Consider the following 11,662-nt stretch of genomic DNA (forward strand, 5'->3'; position numbering starts at 1 on the left):
CCTGGACCCTGCTATGGGCTCCATCTCCTGTATCAGTCAGTGGCTAGTAGGGGGGTGATGGATATGCTGGGAGAGATAAGGGGCTCTCTCTTCATCCCATCACCCTGCCATTTGCTGGATACTCTGAGCCAGGTCGAGGTGGGACTCTCCTGACTATGATCCACCCAGAGCTTCCATTTGATTCACTCTTCTCTGCCACAAATAGTGGGGCTGTGAGTGGGGCAGCAAGTCCTTAGTGTCGGACTCTTACTCTTTCAGGGGCTGGTGACCTTCAAGGAGATGGCTATGTATTTAACCAGGGAAGAGTGGGCTCTGCTGGACCCCACTCAGAGAGCCCTCTACTGGGATGTCATGCAGGAGAACTATGAGACTGTGACCTCGCTGGGTAAGGGTTCCTGTCCCTTCTGTTCTTGGAAGGGGAAATGAAGAGTGAAGGTTCACGCCACCCCCACAATGCCATCTGTACCCTGTCCTGTTTCAGCATCACCCCAATAGGCCAGTGACACACATAATACCAGAGACCCTCCTCTGCTGCAGAACACTTTGGGAACAGAGCACAGGAGCAGTATTGCACAGTGTCAAATATCTCCTGTGTGCTCAAGTGAAACTGGGGGTTAGGTCTGGCGTAACTGTCCCATACCCCTAATCATTTTTGTTGCCCTTTTCTGAACCTTTTCCAATTCCAATATATCTATTTTTGAGATGGGGTGACATGTGCATGCAGTATTCAAGATGTGGGTGTATCATGGATTTATTTGCTGTTTTTACAAATATGATCTATGAGATATTCTGTCATATCTATCACTTTCTTAATTATTTCCTACATTGTTCACTTTTTTTCACTGCTGCTGCACATTGAGTGGATGTTTTCAGAGAACTATCCACAGTGACTCCAAGATCCATCTCTTGAGTGGAAACAACTAATTTAGACCCCATCATTTTGTATGTATAGTTGGGATTGTGTTTTCCAATGGGCTGCACTATGTGCTATCCTGTCATCTAGTACTGCTGAGATCCTGGATTCAGTAATATCCCTGCCCTTCCTGTTCCCTTTCTCCACCGAACCCCGCCAGCCCATGCTTCCTGTTCCCAGCTTCTCCAGGATTCTCGCACTGTCTCTGAACCTCTCTGTCAGCAAGAAGCAGTGCCAGGGACACTTGCCCTCTTTCTGGAGTCTTCGATTTCTGGGACATGGATTTACTTTCTCTGTGTTGTAAGAGGCTCTGTCATAATGAGTGTCTGTGATGTTACCCAGAGTACAATCTGGACTGTTAAATAGCTGTCCCCTCAGTCCTCCAGCATGGGGTGCCTTTTCCACTGTTTTCCTACGAGAACAGCCCCTCTTGGCCAATTAACACACAGTCTCCAGCATGTAACTCATTCCTAGCTACACAGTATTGAGTGCTGCTAGACAGCCACTCATGAATTACACCTCAGGAGAAAACCAGCAAATTCTCAAGTGCCCAACTTTCCCCCAGAAATGTGCATCTTGCACTGTCCAGCACGCTACTGAACGACCCAAGCTCATATGAAGTCTGTCATTTCATCAGCGGAAAATGACATGCACCAGCTTGTTATCCCAAACAGAGTTTCCAACACACTTCAATCCACACATACTGGTTAGATGAACAATAAACCAAGATTGTTAACTACCAAAAACTAAAACTAAGCCAAGTCCATGAAAGGGGCACTCCCAGGAGAGACTGTATAAAGGCTGGAACATGAAACACCTTTGTAAACCTGAGACAGCTGCCTTGGGGACAATGACAGGGACAATCCCCCAAAGTGACTCCTTTGTTTCTGCTCTTCTCTGGCCTCCGATTGTTCCTTCCAACGTGGAGTACTTTGCACTTGTCTCTACTGAATTTGATCCTATTTACTTCAGATCATTTCTCCCGTTTGTCCAGATCATTTTGAATTTTAATCCAATCCTCCAAAGCACTTACAACCCCTCCCAGCTTGGTGTTGTCCGCAAACTTGATACGTGTAAGAGAGAGACTGTTACTGGGAGGGTTTCGCCATGTGTCAGAGAGTTACAACCTGGTGGGAGGGGGCTAGGCCTGTACTGGAATAAGTCACTCTGTGCTTCACAGTGTGCTAGAACCTAGAATGTGCATTAGCAGGGGAAAAGCTGGGGGGAATCGGCTTGGGGAATGGACAAAAGCCTAGTCTGAATTCTCACACCTTGCCCTTTTCACCCCGGCAGGCCAGAGAATAACATCCATGTTTCGCTGCAGATCATCTCGTCCTCCCAGGGACAAGGAAATGGCTGCAATGGAGCTGGCTCAGGTAAGAGATTATCAGGGTGGCGGGCTCTTCTTGGAGGTTGAGGTGCAGTAAATGCATAAGAGGGTGGGAATTGCTAGAGGTGATGGGAAGCAGGAAATATCTCGGGTGGAGAAAGGGAGGGGACAGCATGTGACAAACCTGCTGAGACTTGTGTAGTGTAGGGCATGATGGGTTGTCACCCCCAGGAGGCAGTTTGTGGAGCTTCTGGGAACTGCTGTGTCCTCTAACCCTCACGCTGGGCTGGCCCTTCTCACACTGCTTTGCTGGAGATTTCGCCAGCCTCTCCAGGGCCTGTTATCACCCAACACAACAGCAGGTGGCGCCATTTTGCCAACTAAGCTACCTGAGTGCGTTACCTAAGCCACTCAAGGACAAATAGAAGACAAGAGCCAATTTCCCACTCCCCAACCTTGCACACTTGCTGTAGTATACATCCAGAATGATACCATCTTATAGTGCACAGGGATCTCTATAATGCAAGCTCATTAATGTAGTTCCCCTTCCCCTCGATATGGGACAGATGTGCACAACAAGCTGAGATTTTCCCCAGACACTTCACTCAAAATACGCTGGTTAAGATAAAGCATCAAACAAGTTTATTAACTGCAGAAAGATAGATGAAGTGATTATAAGTGATAACAAACAGATCAAAGCAGATTATTTAGCAAATAACCAAAACTCAGACTAAGCCTAACATACTAGATGGATAGAATTTGAATTAGCAATTTCTCACCCTGACTGATGGTACAAGCAGTCCCCCAAGTTTCCATACACAAGCTAGAAATCTCTTGATCCTGGGAGCAGCACTTCCCCCACATCCGTTTTTCTTTCTCAGGTATTTCCAGAAGTTCTCTTGTGTGGAGAATGAGGCCAAGAGATGATGTCACACCCCACCTTATGTAGCTTTTCCATATGGTGGGAACCTTTTGTTCCAAACTCAGTTCCTAGTCCAGTTTGTGGAAAAATACAGGTACTAAAATGGAGTTTAGTGTCATGTGGTCTGGTCACAGGCCCTGCTGAGTCATAGTAGCCATGACTCATAGGCTGGCTGAAACATTCACAGGAAGGCTAAGCTCTTCCACAGTCCATTGTCTTTGTTGAGCCATCAGCACTGTCTGGCTTCTTCATTGTTGTACCTGAAAGGCTCATTGTGGCTGTTACCCAGAGTAAGCACATTTGAAATACAGATACAGAGTCAATATCCATAACTTCAGATACGAACATGATATGTGCACACAAATAGGATAATCATATTCAGCAAATCAGAACTTTTCCAGTGACACCACACATGATGCATCTTCTACAAAATAGATCATAATTATGTCCTAATCATATTATAATCATACCACTATGATGAATATGGGGGTGTAGTGTCAGATAGGTCCTAATTTCAAGGCACAGGAGTTGGGAATGGTACTTCCCCTCTTTGTGGAACAGGAAATAACCCTCCAGCCAGGGCTGGGACAACTTCCCAGACTCTCAGTGATGGAGCCTGAATCTACTGACATTTCATTAATTACCACCAACCCCAATCTTTGTGGCAACTGTAAACTTTATCAGTGATGATTTTGTACTCTCTTCTAAGTCATGGATAAGAATGTTAAAGAGCACAGGGCCAAGAACCAATCCCTGCAGGAACCTGCTAGAAAGAAATCCACTCGATCACAGTTCCCCATTTACTATCAGAGTTTTCAATCTATTTAATGTATGCCGTGTTTATTTTGTATCATTCTAGTTTTTTTTAGTAAAAATATTGTGCTAATCAAGTCATGTCCCTTACGGAAGTTTAGGTATATTACATCAATACTATTAGCTGCAACCAAACTTTTGATCTCATCCAATAAGGATATCCCGTTAGTTTGATAGGCTCTATTTTCTCTAAACCTTTGTTGATGGGCACTACAATTCTGACCTTCTAACTTCTATTCTTTCTGATTGACTTCCCCTTTCTTCCATATATTTTATTTGGAGAGTGCTTGGATTCCTACCAGGGAGCCACTATCAGGGTCCAGAGACAGCCCCATCTCCTATATTAAGCTCTGGCTAGTAGCTATGTGATAAATGTGAAGACCCTGCTTCTGTCTGTCAGATGGGAGACACAAAGGTTCTCTCTTTCTACCCTCTGATGCCTCCTGGCTGCTGTAAGCAAGGTGGGGTGGGACTCTGTTAACATGTGCCTCCCGGAGCTTCCATTTCCCTGGTGCTGCTGTTCCGTGAATAGTGGGGTTGTGAGTGGGTCAGCAGGTACAGAGTATTGGACTCCTGCTCTTTCAGGGGCCGGTGACCTTCGAGGAGGTGTCTTTGTATTTCTCCAGGGAAGAGGGGACTCTGCTGGACCCCACTCAGAGAGCCCTCTACAGAGATGTCATGCAGGGGAACTATGAGACGATGGTCTTGCTGGGTAAGGATTCCTGTCCCTTCTGTTCTTGGAAGGGGAAATGAAGAGTGAAGGTTCATGCCATCGCCACAATGCCATCTGTACCCTGTCCTGTCTCAGCATCACCCCAATAGGCCAGTAACATACATACTACCAGAGACCCTCCTCTGCTGCAGAACACTTTGGGAACAGAGCACAGCAGCAGCATCACACAATGTCAAATATCTCCTCTTTACTCAAGTAAAACTGGGGTTAGGTCCAGCATAATGAAGAGAAGCTTCCTACCCCCAGCCTTCTCTCAAACCCTGAGCCTTCTCTACCCAAACCAGAATGTGCTTGGGGTGTAACAAGCAGGCGGCTGGAGTCAGAGCTGCCAGTCCAGGGTTACTTTTCATACAGACACTCAGTGCGTCCTTGAACGCTGGCTGGGAGTATCCAGACAGGGGAGCTCCAGCAGCAGAACACTGAATCTCACCCAGGATTACAGATGACACAACTCCTCGCTGATCTGGATTGCACCCCAGCATGTGAAAATGGCCTAGGTTGGTAGTGACATTTCTTGAGACATGGAGAGTCTTGCTCCCATATCACCAGGTGTAATAAAAATAACAGGAAAGGCCATATATGGAAAACTGATTGTTCAGCTTGCTTTTGACCTGCATCATATTTTGCAATATATACCAAATAAGGAAATTAACGTGCAACGTATGTGTCATTGTTTGTGGTTTTAAGCTGTAAAAGGCTTGTGTGATTTTTAGCTCGGGAACAGTATTCCAATAGCTGTCGCCCCCTGCGTGCTTGTAACCAAGAAAAGAGCCTCAGGCTGAGCTGATTCAAATATTAATCCTGTGGTCGTTTTCCACAACAGCCTCAATAGGTCCCTGTGATGGAATGTAAGGCTACATCTAGACTACCCACCGTATCGGCGGGTTAAAATCGATTGCTCGGGAATCGATATATGGCGTCTCATCTAGATGCCATATATCGATCCCCGAGCGCGCTTATATCGATTCCGGAACAACACCAACCCCAACGGAGTTGCTGATTTGACAGGGGGAGCAGCGGATATCGATCCCGCGCGGTGAGGATGGGTGAGTAATCTGATCTTAGATATTTGACTTCAGTTACGTTATTCACGTAGCTGAATTTGCGTATCTAAGATTGATTTCCCCCTGTAGTGTAGACCAGCCCTTAATGTCTTCACACCTTCCCCCTGCAGGAGAATGGCTGTTTGACCAGCTGTTTGCCCTGCTGTCTCTGAGGAACTGGTCTGTGGGTGTTCCCCAGAACTGTAACTTTTTCAGTAATATCATACTGTAAAATCTCACAATTTTACATACAGTGTTACTACACATTTTAACAGGAGGATAATATTCAGTAGGTTATGCGTTTTCTAATGATACCTCACAAGCCATACTGGGTACAAAATTGATCATAATTTTCTAGAAGAGTGAACACAGGGGTACAGATAGACACAGTGTCTGTGTGTGTGTTCCCAACAGATATGTGGGTATTTCAATCCCTCATAAGCACAATGTTTGGCATCTTCAAGGACCTTGGGAACTGGTCCTGGGAATTCACTAGTTTAGCAAGTGTGAGACTGCATGAAATTGTGAGACACTTTGGTATTAATAATAAAATAATATAATCTGATAAAATTGCAATGAATCATGCTAGGTATGCCATGTAAAGTGTCAGTGAAAATGTTATGATTTGCCAAGTATGATAATTTTGTTTCTATGTTTCTATCACCTTTGTATTGTGAGTTACAGATATGTAAGGTATATCTGTATTTCCAGACTTGTGCAGTTTTTCTGGGTGACACCCCCAGACATATTGGCATCAACATTGCCTAGCATGTTTGATGGCCCATTGAGGGTCATCAGCTGTACAATGAACCTATGGACCAAGGGGATACACCTATTGAGTCAGCAAGACATGCCGGGGTTTGCCTGTGTAATGAAACCTCCAAAGCTTTTCCATGCCATGTGCTGTGAAGCTTGTGTTTGGGACACAGGAAGTACAAGCCACATGGCAAAAGGAATATAAAGCGCAGCTGCATCATCTCCATCTTGTCTTCAATCCCCCTTCCTACCTCTGGAGCAACTTCTCTACAAACTGAACCCTGGAACAAAGGACTGAATGACCCATCCAAGCTGTGAATGCGTTCCAGACAGACTTTCAAGCCAGCAACTCACCAATACTGCTAAGAACCTGATATATCCATTTTGGAATGTATCTGACTGCTTTTCCATTTAAATTCTTTCTGTCTTTCTTTCTTTTAAACCTTTAGTTTAGATGCTAAAGAATTGTCTGGAAGGATGGAATTTAACTTCATTCTTTCATTTGTTCTTTCTTCTAAACATTTAGTTTTACTGCTAAAGGATTGGCTGGCAGCATGGTATTTTGGATGAGATCCAAACGTGGGTAATGTGGCTAACCTTCTACCCACCCACTTCCTGGATCCAACTAGGATCACTCTCCTGCTGCCCTCTGGCCATGCTGTATCACAGTGAGCAGAGTTTTTAAATAACCTCTCACTGTACAGGACCTAGTTGCTGATTAGGAGTCAGAGAACTGTCATGCAATAAAGGGGGCCGTGTGATTTCTTTTTTCAGAGTCTCGTTAACCAGTGTGTGGGATCAGAAGCACAGTTTGTGACTGGTCAGTGAGTTTAACTTCAGTGTTTACCACCAGTATGGGGAGCATCTGCTCTCCCTTTTTCAACCTGCTCTGACCTTGGCATTTGCAGTGAGGACTGCCCCAGGCACACTAGGTCACACTAAGCACTGAAGATAAATTAACAGAATGTGCTGGTGCGGGCAGGGCAGGCAGTGTGGCAGGGGCTGGCTGAAGACAGGGAAGGGGGTGCAGGGCTGGCTGGAGACAGGGGTTGGTGCAGGGCTGAAGGCAAGGCAGGGGGTGTGGGGCTGGCTGGAGATGGGCAGGCTGCAGGCAGGAACTTGTGCAAGCAGGGCAGGAGGTGCGGGGCTGGTGCGGGCAGGGCCTTTTAAATTGACCCCTGGGGAAACTGGCCACCCTGGTACAGCGCACTGGCTTTGGCTGGTACTGGGGCTTGGGTGCGGGGTCCTCTTAGGAGCGAGGCCAATTCAAGGGAATTGGTTAAATTGGCCTAAAGCCGGCCCTGGTTCCTGGGATTTAAAGAGCTCTGAGCTCCCCGCCCGCCTGCCCAGAGCCCTATAAATCCTGGCCGCGGCTGAGATTTAAAGAGCTCTGGGCTCCCTGCGGCTGCGGGCAGCTCAGAACCTTTTGAATCCCGACCTTGGCTGAACTTTAAAGGGGTTTGGATTCCCCGCGGCTACGGGCAGCCCAGAGCCCTTTGATTCCCGGCTGCAGGACGCACAGTGAGACTTCACGGGCCGCACGTTGCCCGTGGGCCGTATGTTGTGCAGGCCTGGCATGGAGGGGCAAAATAGGTAAGAAATTTCCGTGGCCTGTCACTAGCAAATAGTAGCCACCATGGATCCCTACCAGAGGTGGCTACATCTCAGCACTGTGGGAAGCAACCCTTCACAGAGACCATTTGTCTTGTGGTTTGGGATACTTCTCAAGACATGCTGCACTCAGAGTGACCCCCTCATCCTGTGCCAGCTGGAGAAAAGAAAAGGGGCCAGCCAACTCTCCCACTACCAGCTGCGAACCACTGATCCCCAAACAGGGGGAGGCCTCTGGCTTTGATGTGTATTAAATATCAGGCTGGTCTCTTTCTTTGGCAAATATCTAACAGAGCTAAAAGAGGGAACAAATGATCCTCAAAGGAGAGGGGAAAGACAATCACTGGGAAATTTAATCCCCTGCAACATCCAGAATGGAGAGCGACTCAGGGCAACAGGTTCCCCCGAAGGAAGAAGTTTTTGGGATTTAGAAACATAAGGAACAGCACAAAACTTGAGAGGATTGTTCACTGACATTTGATAATGACACAGAGGGAAAACCTGAGCTTTCAGATCAGTGTTCAGAAATGAAAGACAAAGGGTGGAAATCAGAGATTTTGGATCCATTTTGCAAATTATAGAGAGGAAAGTGGAAAATCAGAGGGATTTTATATCAGTTGTTGATAGGAGGTAAAATCTGAGTGTTTCACATGAATACTTGATAAATGATTAAAGAGGAAATGGGCAACATTTGCAAACATTTTGTGTTCAATAATCTGAGAAAAGGTGTAAATCTGAGATTTTCTTATTATTTTATAATTAGAGACAGGAAAATCTCAGGGCATATTCAATTAGAAATAGACAACTAGAGAGAAGTGGGACAAATGTTTAGGTTATTTTATTTGAATCTTTGAGATTTGCAAAGAAATTGTGTCACAAACTGCATATTTGATAACATGAGAGGAAAACACCAAGATCTGAGGGGAGAGAGTCACTTTCCTGTCAGGGCCCAGTGCTCCCTCCCCCTCCCCCTCCGGGGTCTCTCACTCACTGGGGGCTCCAGGCGGGGCTGGTGCGGTCAGAGCCTGGGGCTGCCTAGGGGGCAGGTCCCAGCTGGAGAAAGCCCCCCCCCCCCCGGCCAGGATAGGAATGTGCTACTGGTAGCAGCCTGGGGCTGGACCCTCTCTATGGGGGACACTTGCTCCCCCCTCCCCTTCCTGACCCTTCCCACGCCGTGTTGCCAGCAGAGAGTGGCCCCCCCAGCCCAGCCCAGAGGTGTCCCTGTCTCAGGCCCCCCCCAGCCTCTGCCCAGTTCAGAAATCACTCGGGGGAACCATTTCCCACCTACACAAGGACAAATCACTGCAGGTGAAAATGGGGGGAAACACCCCAAACCTGAGATCTGAACTGGCCATTGGCAAAGGGGAGAGAAAATGGGGCACAATGGGGGGAGGGGAACAGGGAACTTCTCAGGGGTTTGAGGGAAGGGGGTGTCAGCTTGGATGTTGCTTGTTGCTCTCTAGGGAGAAAGGGGGCAGGACAGGAGAGGAGGGGGGTCTCCACGGAGGGGGCAGTGGTAATTCCGAGGGGATCTCAGCCCTCCCTTTTTCTCCCCGCTCCTCAGGGGTCACCTGCTCTTCTCCCCTCGCCTCCTGGCCATGTCCCGGCTGCACAGACATTTTCCATCCATCCCTTTCCCAGGTCTCTCCCCTCCGCAGCCCCCGCCCGACCCCACGCAGGGGCTGCTAGGTGTAATGCATGTTCAGTAGGGATTTCTCCCCTACTAATGCTGGGGTGTCCTTCTCCTATAGGTTAGTCTACTAATGATCTCATCTTGGTGCCTTGTGTGTCAGTTCATTGCCATGGCACTCGTGTGCTTAGACATCTGAGGATGCTCTATAGAAAAGCTCCTTGAGTGAGGTGATCCACAGGGAGTAGCTCAAAGCTCCAAAGTGCCTGGCCAGGGGCAGGACATTGGCACAGCAAGGGCGGGGTGTGGCAGTGACATCACAAAGGCCTTTTGCAGGACCTCACACTATTGGTCAAAGACTATTGGTGAGCAGGTGGTGACCTCACAGACAGATCCTGACATCAGTCAGGGGCCAGGGGCTAGGGAAACCTCAGAGACCCCTGTGTCTTTGCTTCAGCAAGTCTCCTTCTCCAGGTCTCTGTCTGAGGACTGAGAGAGTATTAGGGTTCACGGACGTGAGCGCCAGGAGAAACCTCTTTCCAGTTTTCTCCTTCCCTTGTAGTGATTTTACTAGAAAACAGCCGTCCCTGTTTTGAAGGTAAGAGCCTCCTGGAGGTGTGAAACCTGTTCAGTCTGATCCATCTGGTGAGAGTTGAATTCTAGGCATGGAAAACATGAGCTTAAGGAGGCAGAATTTTATTCCGCACCTGGGATTTTGTCCCTTAGAATCATGGGGACATTAGGGTTTGTCCTTTGTGTTTCACCTTTTCCTCCATCCACCTGTCCCTCCCTCCTTTCTCTTCATCTCTTCTTTTGTCCTTTCTCCTGTTCCCCTCCCAACACCAGGACGAGTGTGTGCGTGTGTGTTGCGGGGGAGTGCTCTGCAGCTCTCACTGTGGGAGTTCCACCCAAAAATGTGAGGCTGAAATAGTGCTCAGGCAGTCAGGGCTGGATTAACCTTCTGTTGGCCCTGGCACCAAACAAATTTGTGGGCCCCAGTGTAGTCACTGTGGGCTCCGAGTGTGGGCCTGGTGGGGCAGTGCCATTGGTGCCTTCGTATACGCGGTACTGAACCTCAGAGACATTTTTCATTTTGATCACACACCTCTCCATGGCTATATGCATTGCCATACACAGCTCCCTCAGCCCGCCGGTTTTCTTATTAAGCTGTACACCCATGTGGGTTTACCAGTGTCCACAGTGAGCAGAACTTCCATAGTGACCAAGGAAACTCCCCATAGATTTATCTCTTTCCTCATTCAGACCTTCTCTAGCCATGTCTCCAGTACCCCCCCATGTCACCAGTCACTGCATGTGGTCCTAGTCTCAGCTCAAAGTCCTAAAGCCAGCAGACACCTGATCAGTTCTGACAGATCCCTCCCTCAGCCCCCATCCTGCCATGTGAGCAAGCCACCTGCAAACACCATTTCCCCAAAGTGAGGACTTAGCCCTTGGGAATCTGAAGACACCAGTGTCTCTCCCTCTGCTCCCATCTACATGCTAGTCTGCTACCTGGTCACCACCACTTCTCCCCATACTTGTTTCCTTTCTACTTTGGACATGCTCCCAACCAGCTGGAAGCTCCCTCTGCAAGCCTGACCTGCTCCCGCCTTCCCTGCTCCCCCGACATTCCTTTCCTACTGGTGACCTCTGTTCCTTGAGGTTAACTCCAGTGTCTTTAGGTGCTCTAGCTTAATGGCCCCAGGAGTCATAGAGCCACTTGTAGTTTCTCTAGCTACAGCCATGGGGCAACTGCCAGAGGCCAGCCTTAGACAGCTGCAGCTACTAGCGGCAGGAGCGGAGGCAATGCCAAGGATGAGCATGCTTGAACCTTGCAAGGGCAGCACTAGGGACTCTAAATCCTCAGCACTGGCCCTAGGCAGCTGCAGACTCTGGAGTTAGGCACTTTCC

At 48.0% G+C, this 11,662-nt stretch overlaps 1 long non-coding RNA gene across 2 annotated transcripts; it reads left to right on the forward strand.

The window, feature by feature from the left end:
- Nucleotides 1–295: 295 nt before the first annotated feature.
- Nucleotides 296–6,953, forward strand: LOC127052673 (uncharacterized). 2 transcript variants are annotated; one of them, XR_007774854.1, is made up of 3 exons: nucleotides 296–385; nucleotides 2,207–2,289; nucleotides 6,466–6,953. It is a non-coding gene; the product is annotated as an uncharacterized LOC127052673 (long non-coding RNA). The 2 variants fall into 2 exon arrangements; XR_007774853.1 differs by lacking the exon at nucleotides 6,466–6,953 and adding an exon at nucleotides 5,535–5,613.
- Nucleotides 6,954–11,662: the final 4,709 nt, after the last annotated feature.

Source organism: Gopherus flavomarginatus, chromosome 5, assembly GCF_025201925.1.
Source record: "Gopherus flavomarginatus isolate rGopFla2 chromosome 5, rGopFla2.mat.asm, whole genome shotgun sequence".
Lineage (NCBI taxonomy): Eukaryota > Metazoa > Chordata > Testudines > Testudinidae > Gopherus > Gopherus flavomarginatus.